The following is a 22,412-nucleotide window of genomic DNA, read 5'->3' as shown; positions in this document are numbered from 1 at the left end:
TTGCATAGATTTATTGTTCTTATTCTCATTAGAAAGAGATTACTTATTATGCTGCATTAATTAAGATTTTAGTAAGTTGGTGTAGTGGCACATATCTGTAATCCCAGCATTTGGGAGGCAGAGGTGGGTTTAAGGCCAGCCTGGGCTACTTAGTGAGACCCCATCTCAAACAAAAAAAATGTTAAAAACCACAACAAGCCAGGAGTGGAGGTTCATGCCCAACTACGTGGGAGGCTGAGATCAGGAGGATCTTGGTTTGAGGCCAGCCTCTGTAAAAGAAAGTTCACAAGACTCCATCTAAACCAGTAAAAAGCCGAGCATAGTGGTGCCTTCCTGCCATCCCCGCTACTCAGGAAGTGTAAATGGAAGAGTATTTGTCTAGGCTGGCCTGAGTATAAACTCAAGTCCATACTTGAGAAATAAGTAAAGCCAAAAGTGGTAAAATAAAGCTCAAGTGGTAGAATGCCTGCCTAGGAAGCCCAAAGCTGTGAGTTCAAACTCCATTACCACCAAAAAACCCCCAAAACCAACAACAAAAACATTTTCACATAGTTTGTGCTCTATTAACATTAATAAATTAAGAGATCAAAAATTGATTGTAATTATACAGAGTACAAAATTTGAATGTTTCAGCAATAATTAAAAGTAAACATAAAATTAATATCATTCTGCACATATATACATGTTTTTGGTACTGGGAAGTATGGGGAGGAACAAAAGGAACTAAGGCAATTTTTTCTTTTTTATGTGGCAGTGGTATTGCAAGTAGGATGGCCTCAAGCTTGCAAGGCAAGTGCTCTACCACTTGCCACAGCCCCACCCCAAAAGTGATTTGTCTTTTAAAATATTCAAAATGATCTATTAAAATTAAAAGTCTCTATTAATGTACATAAAACTATAAACAAAATTACCTAAACAAGTTAAAATTTTAAATTCACTTTTCAAAAATTTAATTGTCTTTAGATAATTTCCTAAAAATAAATTCTTCACAATTTTATCATTGAATGTCCATTAGCTGTCAGTATAAAAATTAGTATCACATTTTATTTGTTATGTTTATATTGGCATTGTCCAGGAGAAATACAGAACAAACCACATATATGTTTTTATTTTTCATATTAAAAGTTTGTCTATATTAGCAAAATTAAAAAGCAAACATTCCAAAAATTGAAATATATTTTAACATATTTTATTCCAACATGATTAAAATATTTCAGCATGCAATCAATATAAATCAATAAAGCCTCTTACATTCTTTTTTCAAATCAGTGGCATATTCCAGATGTAACCCCAAAGACTGATACAGAGGTACCTTTGTTTTCCCTTAAAGTACAACGTTGCTGTCATGTCTGAATTTTGACGTTTGTCTTATATATTTTCTATTGTTAATACCTATGTGCCATATTTAGAGAGATAGTTTATTTAAAGATTTTTAAAAATCATTCAGAATACAGCGATAAGTAACAGCTATTAGTTAAGTCAGATTATGTCAGGTTCAATTTTATTTTCAATACTGTTTCTAGATTGTTAATAGATGTGTACAAGTGTTGGCAGACCAAATGGTCCAAATCTAGTTTCTAGCCTGTTTGTGTAAAGTTTTATTGGAACTTTGGCACACCCATTGGTTTACTTATCCATGGCTGCTTTTGCACCGTAACAGCAGAGTTGAGTAGTTTGCAATGGAGACATGGCCGGCCTGTAATGCCTAAGGATATTGTCCTTTACTTAAAACTCTGTGTTGACCTCTGAACCAGTGCCATGCTGTCCCAAGCGTTTAACAGTTCTGTTCCCTACAGTCATGTTGATTGATAAAAACAGAAAAATGCTGACTACATAATGCCTTGAATTTGAGTGATCATGCTCAGTGGTCATTTTTAGAAGGAATGATGGGGTAGGCCACGGGAAGAGTCACACCTATGATCCATGGTCACACATTCCTCACCATTTCTTTTCAGTGGCTTGCTGTGAAGTCAGTAAAGGCCTTGCATTCTAGCTCAGTGAATCAGATATGTTGGTCTTGTGACCCTCTTTACACTCTTAATTAGTGAGGACTCTAAAGAACTTTTGCTTATGTGGATTATATTTGTTTCTGTTCACCACATTAGAAAATAAAGCGAGGACATATGAAGTATTTGTTAATTTATTTAAAAATAGCTGGCAAGTGTATTACATATGAATATAAATATGCTTCTGAAAAATAAGTGTTTTTTTAAGCAAAATAATTATAGTGAGAAAAGTGATATTGTCTTACAATTTTTGAAAATCTCTTTAATGGTTGGCTTAACAGATGATTGGATTGTTGTATCCACTTTTATACTCACTATATTTTATTATATGTCATATAATATCTGGAAAACTTTAGCATATACTTATGAGAAAATAAAAGTGAGGAAAGCAAATGCTATCTTGGGATTACTATGAAAATTCTTTACACCTCTCAGACCCCCTAAAATGGTCCTGTGGACATCTTTCTCATTTGCAGATTTTCCAGTGAGCTTAGTAACAGGTGTAGATAATAAATGGTAGATGGTGTGGATCCTGACAAGTTGAATCATAGATCAAATTAAATAAGTACCTCTTTGTCTTTTGGAATTTGAAAACCAATAGGCTGGCAAAGGGACTCAAAAAGCAAAGAGTGTGAAAGGATGGCTATAGTTAAAGAGACAATAACAACTGTGTTGGTTAAGATCTGGAGAATTTTAAAAGGCTTATTCACTGTTAGTGTGAGTGTAGTCATTTTGGAGCACAGCCTGGCAAATCCTCAAAAGGGTAAGCATAGTGTTTATATACGACCTACTAATTCCACTCCTAGATTTTTAGTCAAGAGAATTGAAAACATATGTCCACACATACTTGTGCTTGCTCAGTAATGTTCTAAAACATTTTCTTAATTACACGCTCACCACTAATTCCAAGGTATGCACATGAAGAAGTCTTAAAGGAAAATTATTCAGAAAGAGATTTATTAGCCATCTTCAATACTTAAAAGGACTTCAGTGTAGAAAGAGATTTATCCATTGTGGTTCTTGAGAGCATAGTGAGAATGCATGGGTTGAAATTGTAATAGAGAAATCAATTTAATTTCATACTTTTTAATAACTAAAATTGTCCTCAAATTGAAGTGAACCTGTGTGGACAGTAGAGTCCTTATTTACTGAAAGTTTCCATGCAAGACACGGCTCTTTATTTGGTCATGATGCCGTAAGGCGTCGTGGTAAACTTTTTGGAAAGGCTTAGGCTTTGCAGTCCAGGGGATTTCTGTTGTAACTTTTCAACTCTGCCATTACAGTATGAAAGCAGCTATAGACCATATGTAAACAAATAGGCATGGCCTTATTCCAATAAAACTTCAAAAAAATAGGCAACAGGCCAGATTCAGCCTGCAAACTCTAATCTGCTGATGTCTGCTATGGAGGATGTTCACCCATCATTTGGGATTTGTAAGAGAGAAATTTTTACAAGTTCTGTGTCTCTTATGAGAGAGAGGCACACAGATAGGCATTTGCATTTCAGTTTTTGCTAAGTAATTATTATTTGGCTACATTTGAGGGGGGATGTAGTTTTATTGATTAAAGCAACTTTGTTGTTGCTGGGGATTGAACCCAGGTCCTCAATCATGTTAAGCATGTGTGCTACCACTGAGACAAACCCTTAGCCCCCGTTTTCCTAAGGTATAAAAATTTAATTCTGTTAAAATAGCCCTGATGGGTGGGGGGGATGGTAGGTCCTATTTTGTTATATAATTTTGTGGGCTTGTAATCAATTTGAGCAGAATGTGTTAGGTTTAAGAGTTTGGAGTAAAATAATTATACTAAAAAGTTATTGAAAGTCTAAAATAAATATGCCCACCTTTTTTAGTATGCTTTTGTTTTCATATTTCTATTAGTTTATTAGTTCTGAAAGGTTATGCTTATTAAATGTTACACAGATGACTAACTTAAAAATTCTTAAGTCATAACATCTTAAATTTTCTTTTAGCAGAAACACACCTCTGAGCAACCTGTCTTTTCAGTTTCAAAGCAGTCACCACCGACATCAGTACCTAAATGGATTGATCCCAAATCTATTTCTAAGACACCAAGTAGGAATACCTTGGATGATACATGAGCTGGTAATTGGCACCTAGCTCAGAACTCAGGGTAGGGAAATAGAAATAAGATGAGCTTTGGGACCAAATAGATCTGTGATTGAATCCTGCTGGGTTACTTTACAGACTTTGCAAGATACAATTTTTCTCGTCATCAGTTTTATCTATAAAATGTGAAAGGGAAGGTGATTACAATAATAAATATTTTTAAGGATTGTTATGAATGTAGTCTGTCATATTGTAATCTATTTAAAACCTATAAATCATCTAAGAATGTGAGCCTTTATAACCATGTATTACCAAACGGATACCTCTCTACTTGAGAGAGATTTTAAAGGAAGGTTAACATTCTTAGAGTGAATAAATATTTTAGTATAGGAAGTGTTAGTTGGAGCATGATAGTTTCTGGAAGAGGTTAGTTGTATGGTTTACATAGTTCTGAAGGTGTTCAAAGAAGACAGACTTGAGTGAATAAGAATGAGGGGGTGAGTGAGGAAATTAGTCAGCGCTGATTAACAGAAAACACAAGGGGTGTTGCAAAAGCAAATGAATGACATGTCAACGAAAATAACTTAAAGGAAAGTGATACACTGTGACCTTCAACTTGTGGCTATATTAATGGTTTAAGGTATAACTTAGTTCACGATGCCTTTGGCTTTTCATTTTCATAATGTAATTGATCTCTGTTAAAATTGACCTTCTTTTAAAACCTCTTTAATGCAATTTTGCTATATATCACCTCATTTTACTACATGTAGAAATTTTAAAGAATGGCTGTTAACTAAAATGATAACATAGATATTTCTTGTGATACTAGATTTATTTATTGTTAATAAATATTTGTAGAGCTCTTTTGTGCCAAGTACTGTTCTCATGTTGAAGCTATAATAGCAAATAAGGTAAAGAAAGTATAAATGTGTGCTGAACAGATAATATGGGCTTAATGGCCTTACTCCTTTAATGATGTAACTGGCTTCTAGATATTTCTAGCAGACCATTATAGAACATTATGGCTTAAAAGCACTCAAACTCAATGATAGTCATAATAAGGTGAACCTTGCCTTGGCTTCATTCTTATAAAATTACTCTAACTTTCTATTTTAAATTCTGTCTTACTTATTTTGCTAGCACAGATTTCTTGTCTGGGGACAAAAAATTAATTTCGGAAAGAATTTCCCCAAATAAAATATCTGGTGAAACTAAAACATCAACTATCAATTATGAAAACTAACTTAGGTTCTGTTTGATGTGGCACATGTTAAGTTAATAACATTTAAAATACACGCAAACTTGATCAGAATCTTGAGTTTTCTTTAATTTCAATATTTTGAATTAAGAAAAAAACTCTTTCCTAGTTTTAGGACTCCAGTTGTAAAGAATGACTTTCCACCTTCTTACAACAGTTGATTTTCCTCCAAGCACACTCATATCTTTGCCCTAGTATCTTCTCAGTCAGGGTTCCATTGACCTCATTCTAAAACTGTAACTCCCAAATTTCCAATCACAGTGTTCTCCGTTTCCCTATCTGCTTTTTCTCTGTAGCATACCTTTTAACATGCTCTTATATTTATTTGATTTGCTTTTGTCCCTCTACACACGAATGTGAGCTCCATGAACATAGCAGTGTTTGATTTGCTCAGTGATCCTAGCCCTGGTATCCAGAATACAACAGAATAGTAGTTGAATGAATAAACTGCCTCCCTCAGCAATTGTGCTGTGGGTAACATGAAACAAAGGCTACTGGACTTATTTTAAGCTTTTCTATAGTTTTCTAAGCCAGCTAATAATGACTAGACTTACTTGTGACTATCTTACTAATTTATTAAAAATAAGGAAGTGCCTGTAATCCTAGATACTTGGGAGGTGGAGATCAGGAGGATCAATGTTTGAGGCCATCCTGGGCAAAAAGTATGTGAGATGCATTTCAACCAATAAAACCTGGGCATGGTGGCATACGCCTGTCATCCCAGGTGGGTAGGAAGTGTGAATAGGAGGATCTCAATCCAGACCAGCTCTGGCGAATAAATGTGAGACCCTATTCAAAAAATAAGTAAGGCAAAAAAGGGTGGGGATGTGATTTAAGTGATGGAGCACCGGCATAGCAAGCATAAGGCCCTGAGTTCACACCCCGTACTGTCAAAATATAAGTAAGTGTCTGCCTGATGGCATGTATCTATAATCTCAGTACTTAGAAGGCTGAGGCAGGAGGAGTGCAAGTTTGAGGCTAGTCTGGGTTATATGAGGCATGTAGACTGTATGGATAGTGGTAGAACATGTGCTTAGCATGTGTGCAATTTGGGTATAATCTCTAGCACCACAAAAAACCCAATGAATACAAAAAAATAAATAAAGCCTGTACATTACCATGTAAAGCAATCTTCAATAAATATTTTATTTATACACTCCCTTTCTCCTCCTTGTATCAAATTTCAGTCATGGGAATAAAGGAATCATTTTATTTAAATACCTGATTTAATTGCTTTTGGAGACATTCTTTAGCTAATATTTATTAGTTATTTGATTATGTTCCGTAATGTGAGGGTGTTGACACTTGTTACTTAGTGGCATGTTTTCAGAGATGAAGAATTGTTTTAGTGGTGTTTTTTTTTCCTTGGAGTATATTGAAGCTGTAAGCTTACTTAAATCAAGGGCCAAGTGATAAAGCTATACTGGCCCATATTTTCTGAGTCCAATTAAATTATGATTCAACTTAATAATTATGAAGGTAAAAAACCAGCATGCCTTAGAAGAGGGTGAGTTTAGGCTATTACCAACTTACACTATATTTATTAAGAACATCTGGAATGGTCATGGAGCTCATGAAGATGGTCAAGACACTGGTGTACCCAATCTATTTCTACTTTATTAATTCCCTGTGAAATTGACAGAGCATATTTCTGACACTAACTGGCCGCTGTCCTTGGGAGGCTGAGTCAGGATCATTTGAGCACAGGAGTTCAAGGTCAGGCAACATGAGACCCATCTCAAGAAAACCTCCAAAACCAAATAAACCAAAGTAACTGACATCTCTGTGGTGAGAAAATAAAGGCTACCCAGTCAAGACCATAGAGGTTATTTATTGCAAGAGTTTTGCCAAAGTTAGCGATATTTGAGGGGTAATATATGCATACAAAAAGTTGAAAGTTTTCATTTACTGAAAAATTTTAGATCATATGTATGTGTATTTCTATCTCTAGTATCCTTCAAGTTTTTCTGATATATCCAACTTTAAATGTTTAAAAATGTCTATTCTGTCCTGAATGTTTTTAATGATGATAGCAAACATTTGCTATACTATGGACACACTGTAGAATACTGGGCAAATGTCAGTCATCTCTGTCATTTTTCAAACCCTGTGCAGTAGATATTACTAACAGTATTTTATTTTTGAGAATTAAGAAACGTGTCCAAAGTTAGATTGCTGATGGAGTGAGCTGGAATTCAAATGCAGGTGCTTTCTTCTAGCCTTTTGTAAGTTTTGTGTGTTTTATTTGTATGTGTGTATGTACTTGTGTAGTATTATCTATAATCTTTAAATTTTACTGTTAGGCTACAAAGCTGTTTCACTGAATGAATATACTACCTCACACCTTATTAAACAGCATACACATAAAATATAATCATTAGGTTAAGGGTTAGTAGTGTCGTATTGTACCACACAACGGTGCTCTGAATTCATTCAGCTTTGTGAGGCAATTTACCCTATACAAAATGGCTTTGTGCTGCTATTTTAAAATTCATTTTGTCCCTTTCATTGTTATTTTCTGCTATCTATTACCCTACCACTGTTTTACATTCCATCTCCTAATTTTCCTGTGTCCAAGTAAACTCAACAACATTCATTTCGAGTTTTATACTTGAAGATGAAATGTAACTGAGTTGTACTTAAGGGTCTGTGATAGAGCTTATTTATTAGTTTAGTTCTAGCCCATGAGCCTCCTCCTTACTTCTTTCCTGTATCTGCTGGGTAGTCAAGGTTAAGTGACTCTTTGCTTCAATGTGTCAAAGGGTATAAATGAATACAGTATTTCTTGCATACATGGGCATTTTGTATTTGAATTTATGAAGTCTTGAAGGAGCACTGTTGTTCCATGTTTGGTGAAAGTTAGACACATTCTGATGTTTTGTTCTTAGAAATTGACTGTTCATTATAGCCAGAACTATTTCACCTTGACATTAGAGATCCTGACAATGTACTTATGAGAACATCTTGTTCTTGAAAATTGGACCTGTCCTTTTTTTCACAACCGAAATATACTGATAGCATATTATCTGTTACATGGATGAGCTTGTCAACATCAGGCACAGTGGGAAAACATCATCTATGAAGTGAATTTTCTGTTCATCACAGCCTTAGTCATCCTTAACATTTTTGAATGTGCTTTTCTGTATGTTAATTTTTCTGGTTAAGGCACCCAAAAGAGTATTATGAACATGTCAAATTTAAATTGTTTTTCTTTTGTGTTAACATAGAAAGTTTTATGGTTTATATGTCTTTGAGTTACTGAATTTACATATGTGATTGGAAGTGGGCTGTTATTCTTGTATCATGATTATTTTTTTCCTTTTATATTCAAAGTAGGCCCAGGATTTGTTTCAGAATTTTCTCAGCCTAAAATTCTGTCTTAACAAGTTTAGAAGTATTGTGATAGTATACAGATAGTACATTCTAAACTTTCTTCTTTGTCGTACTGTATAGGTATTTCAGGTATTGAATGAGAAGAAACAGATATATGCCATAAAGTATGTGAACTTAGCATAGGGGAGAAATGACCCAAGCCTTGTATGCACATACGAATAATAAAACAATAATAAAAAAAAAGAAATAGATGGAAGTACTTCTGCCCTTCTGTAGGGATTTACCTGCCCCGTATAGCCAATGGGCCACAATAGCAAAGCTTTTCTTCTTAGATTTCACTAAGTACAGGCAACGGATCAAAAAAAAAAAAAAAAGTATGTGAACTTAGAAGAAGCAGATAACCAAACTATCGATAGGTACCGGAATGAAATAGCATATTTAAATAAACTACAACAACACAGTGATAAGATCATCCGACTTTATGATTAGTAAGAATTCTTTTTTCAATTAAAAAAAAATTTTTTTGCTATAGTTCTTCAAGTAAGTGTTAAGTAAATCTTAATATAACCTAGCTATTTGTTGTTTTGTTTGGTTTTAATTGCAGTGAAATCATGGACCAGTATATCTACATGGTAATGGAATGTGGAAATACTGACTTGAATAGTTAGCTTAAAAAGAAAAAAATCCATCAATCCATGGGAACGCAAGAGTTAGTGGAAAAATATGTTGGAAGCAGTACACACAATCCATCAACATGGTATTAAAATCTCTTCCTGTGGGTAAAGTTAAAATATTTGTTAAGGGCTATAGGCTTGGCTTAAGCAGTAAAGCACCTGCCTAGCAAGCATGAAGCCCTGAGTTCAAAGCCTAGCACTACCAAAAAAAGTTGTTGTTAATGTCATCACAGAAAAATACACTTATTATTTATTGGTATCTTTAGCTACGTGAACTAAATAATTGGAAGTATTTTTAAAGATGAGGAAATGAAGCCATTTCTTAATACTGTTAACCCAAAGGGTATAGTACATGAACTCAAATTCCTGCATTTGTAATGGAAAAAAAGCATCTTTCTCAGTATTAATGTAGTCTGTGGTCCTTATCTTCAAATATTTTGAATTTTAGTATATCTGAGACTTTTGGGCTCAATCATCCTAAAAATATGAGATGTTTATTTCCCTCTTCCTCCTAGTGATTTTGCATTATGTGCCCTTTGTGAAAGTTGATTTATTTTATTACTGTTAGCCTCAGGCTTTTATTTTAACATGTTCTTTTTTTCATTTTAGAGCTTTCTCTGCCTTTCCCCTATCTTTAGAACAAAACTCTTTAATCTAGATGATTGTAATTTATCTCCCCCTGAATAAGTTTTCTTTACAAGTTAAAAGATAATTTATTAGTGATTACCATTAGTGCTGTAGGAAGTGTCTTTACATCTGGCAGTATAATTTACAATGCTCTGTACTGGAGAGAGATCCACAGTGGTTAAAGATAGATCGAAGCCAGACTGCCTGCCCTCAACTCATGACATTGTCACTTAGGCCTTGTGACCTTGAATGGTTTACTTAAACTCTCATTGCCTTAGTTTCCTCACCTGAAAGTGGGGATGATAATAATGGTATTTCCTTAGCATTGTTTTTGAGGATTAAATGACTCATTAAAAGCAGCAAACTTAGATTGTACCTTGCATGTAACACATGCTAAGAAAGTACAGACCTTATGAGAAAGGGATATTTAATTGGGTTGACTAACTCAAAGAACCAACTACAGATTGTAAATTTTACATTGTCTCATAATGGATTTTTTATTTTGGAGGCATTGTTCATAGTGATCTGAAGCCTGCTAACTTTTTAATAGTTGATGGAATGCTAAAACTAATTGATTTTGGAATTGCAAACCAAATGCACTGTGCTTTCTCTCTTCCAGGCACTGTTCTACATATCTATAAATTCCTCCTATAAATTAACATTCAGTCCTTACCACACATGAGGTAAGGACTGTTCTATTCTGCATCTATTCTTTGATAGATGCAGAAATCAAGTCTGGGTGTTCTGTAATTAGGAACTTCTTTACTTGCTACCAGGATTACCGATACGCTTTTTGACTTTTAGAAACTCTACTCTCTTCCTCCACAGATGGATGAAAACGTCTTCAAGTACACATAGATGTACACACTTCTGGGTATGCAAAGAAAAATAAAGATGCCTTTGACGAGAAATGCCTCTTCTGGATAGACCCTTCATAATGAGAAAGAAGCTTCCTGTGCAGTAGGGTCATTTCCTGAGAAAGTCCAACCCACATCCTTGTAGATTTTATAACGAACATTTGCTTGAAGTCTCTTCTACGGTCTTGTCTCTTCCGTCCTCTTCTTGACCATTTGTTGTTGCATAGTTATTCGGTGTGCATTTTCTAAGATGAAATACTGGAAAATAAATAAATCAGCTACTTCTCAATTCAAAGTGCTTCTTTGGGTATGTTACATAATTTTACATGGTGCGTGGAGAATTTAACTCATTGTGAATTATTGCTTCATCTAATACTGTGGTTCTTACATGCTTCACACACTTTATACTTTTTATTTTGTATGTTTCTGTATTTCCTTCTCATCTGGCTTTTCCTACTTGGATTATGTTATTTTTCTTTTGTTTTCTCCAGAGGTTTGGATATGTGTGTCCCATTTATAATTCTGCCATTTTAAATAGAAAACATAAAGAGTATTTCCAGAATTATCAGAAGCATGATCTGATATTTCAGTGCCTTTTCTATTTAGTCCACCCTTACTCCACATAATTTTTACTACCTGCGCACTTATCCTGTTAATGATTTTCTTTCACGTGTAAAGAGTGACTTAATTCCAAGTTATTGAATCTTTTGCTCTGTACAATACATTGTTGTCATTTTTAAATTGTACATACTTTTTCAATGACTGAGATCAGTGGTGAAAGGCAAATATATGCTACATTTAATAATGCCTTTCCATTTTCTTGCAGCATCTCAACCCCTTTGCAAAGCAGAGCATTTTACAGAGAAGTAACTAACCGTATTGAACGCTTCCTCATCAAATGTCTATTTGAGCAGTACTGCAACTCACAATTTACATTTTGGAGACCTCAAAACTTCGATTTTCTTTGCTTTTTCAGTAAAAAGGTTTTTTTCAAATAGCTTATTTCAGGAAAATAAACTAGGTGCTATATTTTGTTAAGTCTGGGCATCTTATTAAATTTTTTTATGAACTATTTAACTTTATATGAATGACATTTCAAAACATTTTCAGTATTTTGCTTTGAGGTAACATTTACATAAAATAATTTGAAACCCTTTTAAGTGGATGAGTTTTAACAAAAGTCAAAGCATCACCAACATCACAACTACAATGTTATCTCAAAGGTTTGCAGTCAATCCTATCCCTTCTTTTGACCCCAATCAACCTACTTTAGTTTATTTCTGTCACTATAGATTAGTTTTACCTGTTCAGGAAAAACATAGCAAGATGTAAGCTCTTATGCCTGGCATCTTTTATTCTGTCTGCTTTTGAGATTGGCTATTTGTTCTATGAATTAGGAGTTTGTTCCTATGGTTTGTTGGGTAGTAGTCTATTGGATAGATGAACCCAAAAATTTTTTTTAAGCCAGTCACTTGTTGATAAGCACTTAGGTGGCTTCCAGGTTGGGACAATAATAAGTAAAGTAAGTGAACATTCATGTACAAGGCTCTGTGTGGACATGTTTTCATCTGGGAGTAGATGAAGAGTAGAGTTACTCAGTTATATGGTAACTGAATGTTTAACTTCACAAGAAACTTGCAAATTGTTTTCCAAAATGGTTCTACCATACTGCATTGCTACCAGCAGCTCATAGGCTTTCTGCCTGTCCTACCTGTGCAGGAGTAGTAGCTTTGGTTTTGGTTTTCAATTGTTTATTAGCCATTCTACTAATTATGTAAAAGAATCTCATTAAGATTCAACTTGTATAGATTGTTTGTGTTAAATAACTTTCATATTTATTATTCATACCAGTATTTTATTTTGTGAAATATCTATTTAAATCATTTACTCATTGTTCTTGGGCTCTTTGGTTTTTATGTTAGGGGGTTCTTTATATATTATAAATGTAAATATTTTGTCAAATATATAGATTACATATTATTTTCAGTTAGTCTTTGGTTTACTTTTTTGCTTTTTTAATGGATTATTTTACAGAACATAATTTTTAATTCTGATGAAATCCAAGATATCAAATTTCTCATCTATAGCTAGTGGTTTTTGTTGTAAACAATTTTAATTAAAAATTATTATAAAGTATAATTATATTATATAATTATATTTTTAAAAATACTTATTATTGTCTCAACCTGGAAAGCCACCTAAGTGCTTATCAACAGGTGACTTGTTTAAAATTTTATTTTTTGGTTCATCTATCCAATAAAATACTACTAAGCAAACCCTAGGAACAAACTCCTAATTCATAGAACAAATAGCCAGTCTCAAAGCAGGCATAATAACAGATGCCCAGTGTACCCCCCAAACTAGGAAAACTGTCTTTTAAGTACATAAATTCACTCCCTTGGGCCTCACGTTTGATTTTTTTTAGATATCTTTTTTGTTTTGTTTTGCTGAGTCAGGGTTTTGTTATGCGATGCAGGTTCATCTTAAAAAAACTTCTATGTAGCTCACGCTTGCCTCACACTTGCAGTTCTCCTGCCTCAGCCTTCAAGTGTGGGGAATACAGCTGTGAACCACCATTCCCAGCAAGCCTTTTGCAATTCTTTCAAACTATCAAAGATAATATTTATCAAATATTTATCTAATTCACCACACATTTATAAACAAATTCTTACATAAACTCAAAACAATTGAAATGAATTGTTGTCTTCATTTTGGATAAAAAATGTGAAAGATAGCTTAAATAAGCTAAAGTCCAGATTTCAAAACAAGTAGTCTTTTTCCAAGGCCATCTTATGTGACCCCATATTTCATTTTATCCAATAAGATATCCAGTGCATTGCTTTTTTAAAATTGATCTTTTGTCTTCATCCAAGTTTGTCTATCTTTATATCTGCACCTGACTTATAGTTCTTTAAACCCACTGAAAACTTCATGAAATTTTCTTTTTTATTCCATAGTGTACTTTTTAGGGCTAGTTTATTTTCCTTCACTAATTCTTTACCACTCTTTCCCCCATTCATGTCATTAGAAACCAGATTTCAAATAATTATTTCATTTCCTTGTTCAAGCAAGCTAAAATAAATTCAAATTTAATTTCTCAATACAAAGCACATAATGTCCTTGTAAGATTTTTATATACCTCATAAACATTGTATTAATCTATTTTGTGGTACTGTAACAGAAAACCTGATGCTGGATAATTTATAAGCAAAAGAGGTTTATTTGGCTTATAATTTTGGAGGCAAAAAGTCCAAAATTAGGCTGCCTCATCTATTTGGCTTTCATTACCTGCTCCCCTGGCTACTTCACAGCATGGAAAAGAAGCAGAAAAGTGTTAAAAAAAAAAAAAAAAACTTGGGTCATCAGAAAAGAATTTAAGGATAGACACAGAGAAGACTTAAATAAGAGTAGGTTTATCAATTTAAAAACAAAGTGAAAGCAAAATATAGGGAAAGAACACCCTTCAGATGGCAGGGCAGGCAGAAGGCGTGTTATATCACCACTAAAAAACAAGGTGAATGATCTTGCATAAGGGCCAGGGACGGTGGCTCACTTGTATAATCCCAGCTACTCAAGAGGCAGAGAGTGAGAGATCAAAGTTCAAGGCTAGTCTGAACAAAATGTTAATGGAACCCCATCTCAACAAATAACCAGGCCATGGTGGTGCATACAGTAATCTCAGCTACATAGGAGGCATATGGTAGGAGAATGATGGTCTGAGATTAGCTCTGGGCAAAAACAGAAGACTCTAATCCAAACAATAATAACTAAAGCCAAAAAGGACTGGGGAAGTGGCTCAAGTGATAGAATGCCTGCTTAGCACGCATGAGATCCTGAGTTGAAACCCCAGTCCCAGAGAGAGAGAGAGAGAGAATGAGAGAGAAAGGAGAGATTTCTCATCATTCACCTCTTAATGGACACTTAAGCTGACTCCATGTATTGTATTATTTATCTGTGCATCATAGATTTGTGTCATAAAATACATGACATGCAGAAACCTGTTAGCTGTGCAAGTGACGCGCTGACGGTTAAGCCGTCGGTTGATTATCCAACACTTCTAAATTCCAGCAGAGAGCCTTACCGTACTTGCACAGCTCCCCGGGGCATGCTACCGAAGCATTCGTGACCGCAGATTTGTGTTTTGTCAGAGACATGCAGGACAATTAAACACAGGAAACCTTTCCGATTTAGGATTTCAAATATGCGCCATGTGCGACAACCAATGACAAAGGCGAAACTTTGCGTCACCATTGCCACCACCTCTTCACTGGCGCTATGCAGCTGCAGTGCCTGTCAGGTTGCCCTTCCTTCCCTGTGACGTCATGCTCCAGGACTGCACGCATCACTGTGGGCTATGATTTCACCAGTTCAGTCCTCTCAGCGCAAAGGAGCACGTTCCAGTCATACTAGTCTTACAACAAACGCTTAAAAGTTTTTCCCTAGGACGTTGTAAAAAGTAGCATAAGATTTTAGAAATTAAAATTTTCTGCTTTTTCTCTTTCTTTACAATAATTAGATGCTATAATTTCAAGCTAGAACATTTTCCCTCCAAAATGACATTCCATGATGGTGCTTAATCACTACTGAAAGAAAATTACAAAAAAGAAATATAATTTACTCCAATGACAAAAATGTGAAACATTTTTATTAATTTATTTTTATTAATATTTAATGTTGAATTAAAATTTGAGAAATTAATATTACATTAGTAAAACACATCTAAAAGTTTAACATGACTATTTAAAATAAATTAACACAGAAAACTAGACCATTCCTTTCATAAATTGCACTTTCTAAAATTACATGCTAACACATATTAACTCTACAAATGGAGGTTTTCTGTGACATTCCCATACACGCCTACACCATGCACTAACCATTTCCACCCTCCCTTCTCCCCTCTGTCTTACTTTCCCCTCTAATGGCATTTTTTAGCTTTTCATGATTCTAGATTTATAAATAAATTTAGTTTATTTAACTCATGCTATTCTAATTTTAAATTTAAATGAAACACAATACATATTTAATGTTTTTTCATGGCCTATATAACTTATGACCTTTTTGGAATACATTAAAAATAGTATGTGGACCGACTCAGTCCAGGGGAAAAATGTTATTTTCTAAAACATCAGTTTTCTGGTTGTAGGAAAGCTTATGATGATGTAAGAGCATACAGAGATTCACACAGAGATGGTTAAACTTACATTAAAATATTTTTCCTGGCAGTGGACTTGTTATACATTTATATATATACATATATATGCACACACATATATATACACATATGTATATAATGTAAGAATCAGTACAATCACATATTAACAAAAAGGGGCAAAACATACAATATTCAGGAACCCTAATACACTTATGAGAGCAGTTTAATGAAAATAAGGGTTATTATACTTGTTTTCCTAGTGTGAGCTGTGCCACCTATCTTAGGATGTAATTAACGTCCAGATTCTCTCCATTGGATTGACGATTTTTCCAAGGAAGAAATAGCAAATGCTTCCCAGAAATATACGGATCCTTTAACGAAGTTCCTTAAGTTTCACACAATAGCTATCTCCACATGGGGACTACAAAGATACCTTAAAAGATAGGCCTCCACATCAGTGCCTGAGCCCACACAAAGACTACGAAAACAACTCTGGGTGAAAGAAATACTCTCATAGTTTAGAAGTAAGCATATACACACCCGCTGAGAATTGTCTAACAAACACCTTTCCTTTAAGTTTTTTGTGTAAACTTATTTTTAACTGATACGTAGAAAAACAAAAGGTAAACATTATTTAAAGAGTGTCATACGTTTTGATGCATCTACATTTTGTATAATGTTTAAATCAGGGTAAACATTTTTATGTCACGAAACATTTATCATTTCTTTGTCATGAAGACATTCAAAATTCTTTCTTCTAACCTTTTGAAATGCATGGTACATTAGTATTACCTGTAGCCATCCTACTGTGTAAATCACCCTGGAAATTTTCCCTGTTAAGTACGACTTTTTGTGGTACCGGGGTTTGAACTCCTGGCCTCATGCTCGCTAGGCAGGTGCTCTACTACTTAAACCACTCCACCAGCCATTTTTGGTGTTTGGCGGTTTCAAGATAGGGTCTCACAAATTATTTTCCTGGACTGGCTTTAAATCTCAATTCTCCTGAACTCTGCCTTCTGAGTAGTTAGGACTACAGGTGTGGGCACCGGTGCTCGGTTTCTATTAAGTATTACTTCCTACTCACTGATCAACTTTTCGCCATACCTGCCTGCCACCTAGCACCCCCATGTCTGGTAATCGCTATTCTACTCTCACCTTTTCTGAGGTCAACTTTTTTAGAGTCCACTCTCTTGATTTAATTTAAAAAAATAATTAAATTAAAAAAAACCAAAATATTATATATTTTCTACATTAAAAATCTCAACCTGATTTCTACTTGGATAATTTCATCTGTGGCTTCCCCATCTTGTTATTTCATTGCTTAAGTTTCATTTTATCTTTCACATTCTGAATTTCAATCGGTTCTTCATGATTGCATCTTGCCTTATGCTATTTTATGCATAGTTTAAATTATGGATTTGTGTATTTTATTAACTTTTACTTCTGTGATGAGATTATTCATTTTGTCTTTATATTTTTTGCTTCCTCAACCCTACTGAATGCTCCTAGAGTTGTATTTGCACCAGAATAGTTGACACAATGCATCCATTAACTTCAGTAAAATAGAGAAATTTTCAGAGGAACCACGCATAGAAAATGGACCAAAATTAAACTAGACAAACCTGGACTAAAGAGCTGCTTTTCCATTCATGGAGTTAACACTGTTTCCCCTTGACTTTGGAGAATACATTCAAGTCAGACTCTGAGACCACAGGGTCAGAAAACAACCATCTTACTGGGGGTGAGAATTTCCTTCTGAAAAGATTAGAAATTTCCATAGCCAGTTGTCAGTACTGGAAATTGGATTAAAATTTTGGAAGCAAATATTAAAAAGGAGAGGGGAAAAATATCCCTCCTTTCTAAAAGGAGGATATGTTTAGTAAGGATAAGACAAACTCAGCTAGACCTGGCCTTGACAGTCTAATGTCAAGTTTTAGGCAATTGTTTTAGGAGTTGCCCTCCAATTTCAACACATAAACACAATGATGGAGTGTCATATCATGGTTTTGCTTTCCCCAGAAATAGACATTGTACAGTCCAGACATAGAGCTTGGGTCAGGTACAAGCAAATCACCAAATCCATGATAGTCAACAATAGAAACTTTTCACTTTTAATCATAACAGAGATATATACTTATTTCTGGGGAGCATTTTCAGGATGATGTAAGCCTAGTGATCTTTCAGTAAGTGTAAATTGGGAAAGCTGGCCTGAGAGTTAAAGTAACCCAGAAGCAAGTAAGCAAAAGGAAAGGGGAGAGACAGAAAAATGAAAAAAGGAGAAAGAATTGGTAAAATTATTAACATATCTGCATCCATCTGTGCCTTAAACTGTAAAAGTTTGTTGGTTTGCATGTGTGCTTTTGACTTAAACAAGTTTGAGTTGTAAACAAACAACGTAATAAAGAATAAAGTAATCCTGGCTACTAATCGTGGCTAACATAAAATTGGTACCAGTAGTGAAATCCTTAAAATAATGAACTGGCTCATGTTAGACTCACTGGAAAAAGTGCACAAAAATGTAACTGTGCTTAACACTGATGAATCATTGCATAAAATGGCTAACATGGTAAATTTTGCATTATTTTATCGTATTTTCTTTAATTTTCAAAAAGACAGTATGTTGCTATTGACCAACCAAAGGGAAACTTCAGCAGAAATTTTTCTTACACCTGGGCCACCAGTTCTTTTAAAACTTCTTCTTCTGCTTGGAAAATATCCCATGCTCTGAGTCCATGCCAGGGACTTATTTTCTCAGTTCTTCGTGTAGTCAGAGAGCAAACATACAGGTGACTTAAAAGCAACACACAGATTCACCCTTGCCAAGCTTCAGTTCCAATGCAATGTGTCAAAGCGGTCACCTCCTAGGATTTGTTCCACTAAAGGCGAGGCATATAAATCAGCTTTCAGAAGCAGAAATCCAGTGGTGTGCCTCTCACTGCCTGTGCCTGGTAATAGCCATGAGATCTCTAAAAGGGCACCCCAGGGTATGATAGGTGTTTTCTTCTCAATGCTGCAGGGTCTACACCTGACCCTCTGCCTCTCCAGGGTATTCTGTGAGATTCCTACTACCTTCAATAAATTATTTTTCTGGTTAAATTGACTCTACATCTTTACACTGGGCTTCCCAAAACACAGCCTGAGGCAAACATTAAGGTATATGCTACTAATTTGTTATTTATGCCTATGTGAAGTTAACATGATTATAACTTTTAAAATCGATTACAAAGGTTAGAGAGAAAAAAATAGCAAACTGGCTGTATTAAGGTAATGTAAACAGTAGTGAATGTTTCTCCTTTCCTGTAGGAAAAATTGGAATCTCTGTTAGATAATAACAAACAAGTTGGGGAAACTTGCAGTAGTTCTGTGGGATTCAAACTCTGCCTAACAAGATTGAAACACAAAAAAGTATTTAAGTGTATTGGCTAATTCTTGCAATCATCTTTCAAGTTCTACCAAAAAGTGACATATTTGTCTCAGGCCAGCCCCATAAGAAACAAAACAATGGAAAAGACATAGTCAGGCCAAGAGATGTGCTTTCTGATTAAGATGTTTCAGGGAATTTCCATTAGACTTTAATTAATATCTACATTAATATTCACTATTTGATCTGATTCTTTGTAGCATTTGTCACTTCAAAATTCTACCAATACATTTTCGCTTATTGTTGTTATTACTTCCTCTTCTAGAATATACTCAATTTTTTGCTATTTAATACATCCTCTGAGCCAAAAGAGTGTCTGATAGAATAGTTTCTCAACAAATGTATTGGGTTAATATTAATTTCATAAAATAAATTATATATGTATAATGTATACAATTATGCAATTGTGGATATAATTTGTGATTCTCCAATTTCCAAGTTACCAATGACTTGTTTAATATTTAAAATCAAATTTTAGTTTCTGTAAGAATTCTGTCAGGTATGTATTTTTCTTCTTTCATAAAAAGAAACTACAGCTCAAGATTTAGGAATCATGATACAGGTCATGTGTTTAAAAAGCCATAGAGATTTGACAGAAAGATTGGACTGACTACAAAGTTCATTCATAATACATCATTTTGAATTTAACATGTGACAAGACACACAAATAGTCACTTCCCTGTGTTGTATCTCAATCCTTCCCATATGTTTTAGGAATTTTTTTACAGGTTTTATTCTTCTGTTTTCATCTATACATCAAAATACACCCACCATATTCACACTCATTTACCCTTTCCTTATGCTCATCCCCTCCCACTGGGACCCACCCCCTGAAAAGACCTGATTTTACCTTTCTGTCTTTCATGTTTTTTGAAAGTGTATATTGATATCCAAGGGGGTGGGGGTTGCCGTGACATTTCAGATCTGTATATTTCATATTTTAATCAGATTAACCTCCCATTACTTACTCTTTCTCTACCACCATACTCCCCTATTATTCAACAGCTTACAGCGCACTATATTATATTATATTATATTCACATATAAATGAGATGTTTCAATATGTTTTCATTCTCTACCATTTTCTTTCCCACCTCCTTAGCCCCCTCAGACAGGTGCCCAATGTGTCACTATCTATTACCATAGGATTATATATAGGAAAAGTTTAAGTTTAGTACCAATTATGATACTATGCAACTAAGTTCATGGTAATTCTTGCTGGTTTTAGTACATATAGTTATGACTTCTTATCTTTTTCTTTTTTTTTTAATTTTGGTTTTGGTGGCACTGGGTCTGAACTTAGGGATGGCCTGACACTTGCTAGTCATTTGCTCTTTTCACTCATGCAATTCCATTTAAGGAAAAATATAAACTCTGAAACTATAAAGAGTATCCTTCTTTTCACTAGTGTATAATGATATAGATTTTCTCATTATAAATTTCCCCATTGTTAATTTAGCCATGAACTAATATTGCTATATTAATAAAAATGTGAACTGTCATTATTATCAAAATTTACCATTTCATTTATTACTATTTTTTTTGGGTGGTGATTGTGTTCAAACTCAGGGCCTCATGCTCGCTGGGTAGACGCTATTACCACTTGAGCCACTCTGCCAGCCTGAAATTTAGCACTTTCCAAAGCAAAATTATGCAGATTTTTTTCCAAACACATCCTAGATATCTCCAGCTGTTTTAATTGGAGTCGTGGCAGACAACAGCTAGACAGAGGGTCACATGAAAGTGGCACCTGATGTATAGAAAGGGCTGTCTCAGTCAGTGGTCCCTGACAGAGGGTCTGTGGGGCTGAGATCGTCTCAGAGAATACTGTTTGCCTTGCTTTTTAATTTATTTTCTTAACCAATAAAGTATTTGTCTACATGATAGTTTAGCAAGGCCCATAATCCCAGAACATTTCTTAAACAAAAAGTCCTTTTGCCTAGCATAGGAAGAAAGAGCAAGTATATCTGAGTCTTAAACAAGGTGGCTCAACAATTTTGAATATTCTTTATTGTGAATTATGAAAATACTTTTTCTTTTGAAGACTTCTTAGGTTTTTTTCTCCCTAATTCAGGTATTGTGCTATCAGTATAAAATCAATTGAACTGATTATTTTTAATCAAAAGTAAAACCTACCAAAAACTGTTCAACATGGAGAAATGAGGTAGGTTAAGAAAGAGGAATATAAATGGGGTGAATTTGATTGAAGTACATTGTATACATGTCATAAATATCACAATGAAAATCTTTGTACAATTAACATATGCTAATAAAAAAATTAAGAAAAATAAAATATTATTTGGGATTGAAGAGCTGCCTCACTTCTCTGAAAAGCTCACCTGTGATCTTGCAACTAACTTATTGCACTCTTTTTTTTGTTGAAAAGTTAATGACTTCCTTGGGGAAAATCCTGGCAATAAGAATCAGAATTAGATTTGTTTCTTTAAAATTACCTGTTAGGATCTGATATGCTTGTTCTCCATACAAACACATTTGGACTTTTCACTTTCAAAATTACTAGACTGAAATTAGGCAAAAGGTTCATATCCCATCCCATCCTGTTTTTCTCCCATCCCACTCTCTTTGCAAAATGACTGAGTTCTATGCCTAAGAAAATAACTTACACTCCCAAGGCATAAAGAAGTTACTGCTCAAGATGTAATTCATTTGCCAAACACAGTTCATAATTTGAACCAGCCACAGAGTGATACAGTTTTACTTATGTGCTCATAAGGACAATTTACAAAAGCCTGAGGTTTCTTGAGTAAATTCTCTGTAAAGTGCTACTTGCAGTTGGCAGATGAGCTGTACCACCTTTTACTTCCATGCCTTTCGATGGGCTGCTCGCTGTATCAGGAAAACCTTTTTTCACATACTTAGCTCCTGTTAGAACTTAAACTCACAGCTCAGGTCTATTTTCCCAGAAAAATCTTTTTTTTTTTTTTCAGTACTGCAGTTTGAATTCAAGGCCTCACACTTGCTTGGCAGGCGATGTACCACTTAAGCCACTCC

At 34.5% G+C, this 22,412-nt stretch overlaps 1 protein-coding gene and 1 long non-coding RNA gene across 2 annotated transcripts in view; both read left to right on the top strand.

Moving 5' to 3' along the window:
* The window catches only part of LOC141421230 (inhibitor of Bruton tyrosine kinase-like), a 1,912,155-nt gene that overhangs the window by 983,912 nt on the left and 905,831 nt on the right, over positions 1 to 22,412 (top strand). The gene's annotated exons all lie outside the window — the stretch shown is intronic.
* On the top strand, positions 987 to 10,566 carry LOC141421233 (uncharacterized). The gene is made up of 4 exons (XR_012445861.1): positions 987 to 4,111; positions 5,443 to 9,154; positions 9,271 to 9,423; positions 10,476 to 10,566. It is a non-coding gene; the product is annotated as an uncharacterized lncRNA (long non-coding RNA).

Source organism: Castor canadensis, chromosome 3 (genome assembly GCF_047511655.1).
Source record: "Castor canadensis chromosome 3, mCasCan1.hap1v2, whole genome shotgun sequence".
NCBI lineage: Eukaryota > Metazoa > Chordata > Mammalia > Rodentia > Castoridae > Castor > Castor canadensis.
This window is presented reverse-complemented; position numbering and strand designations above follow the sequence as displayed.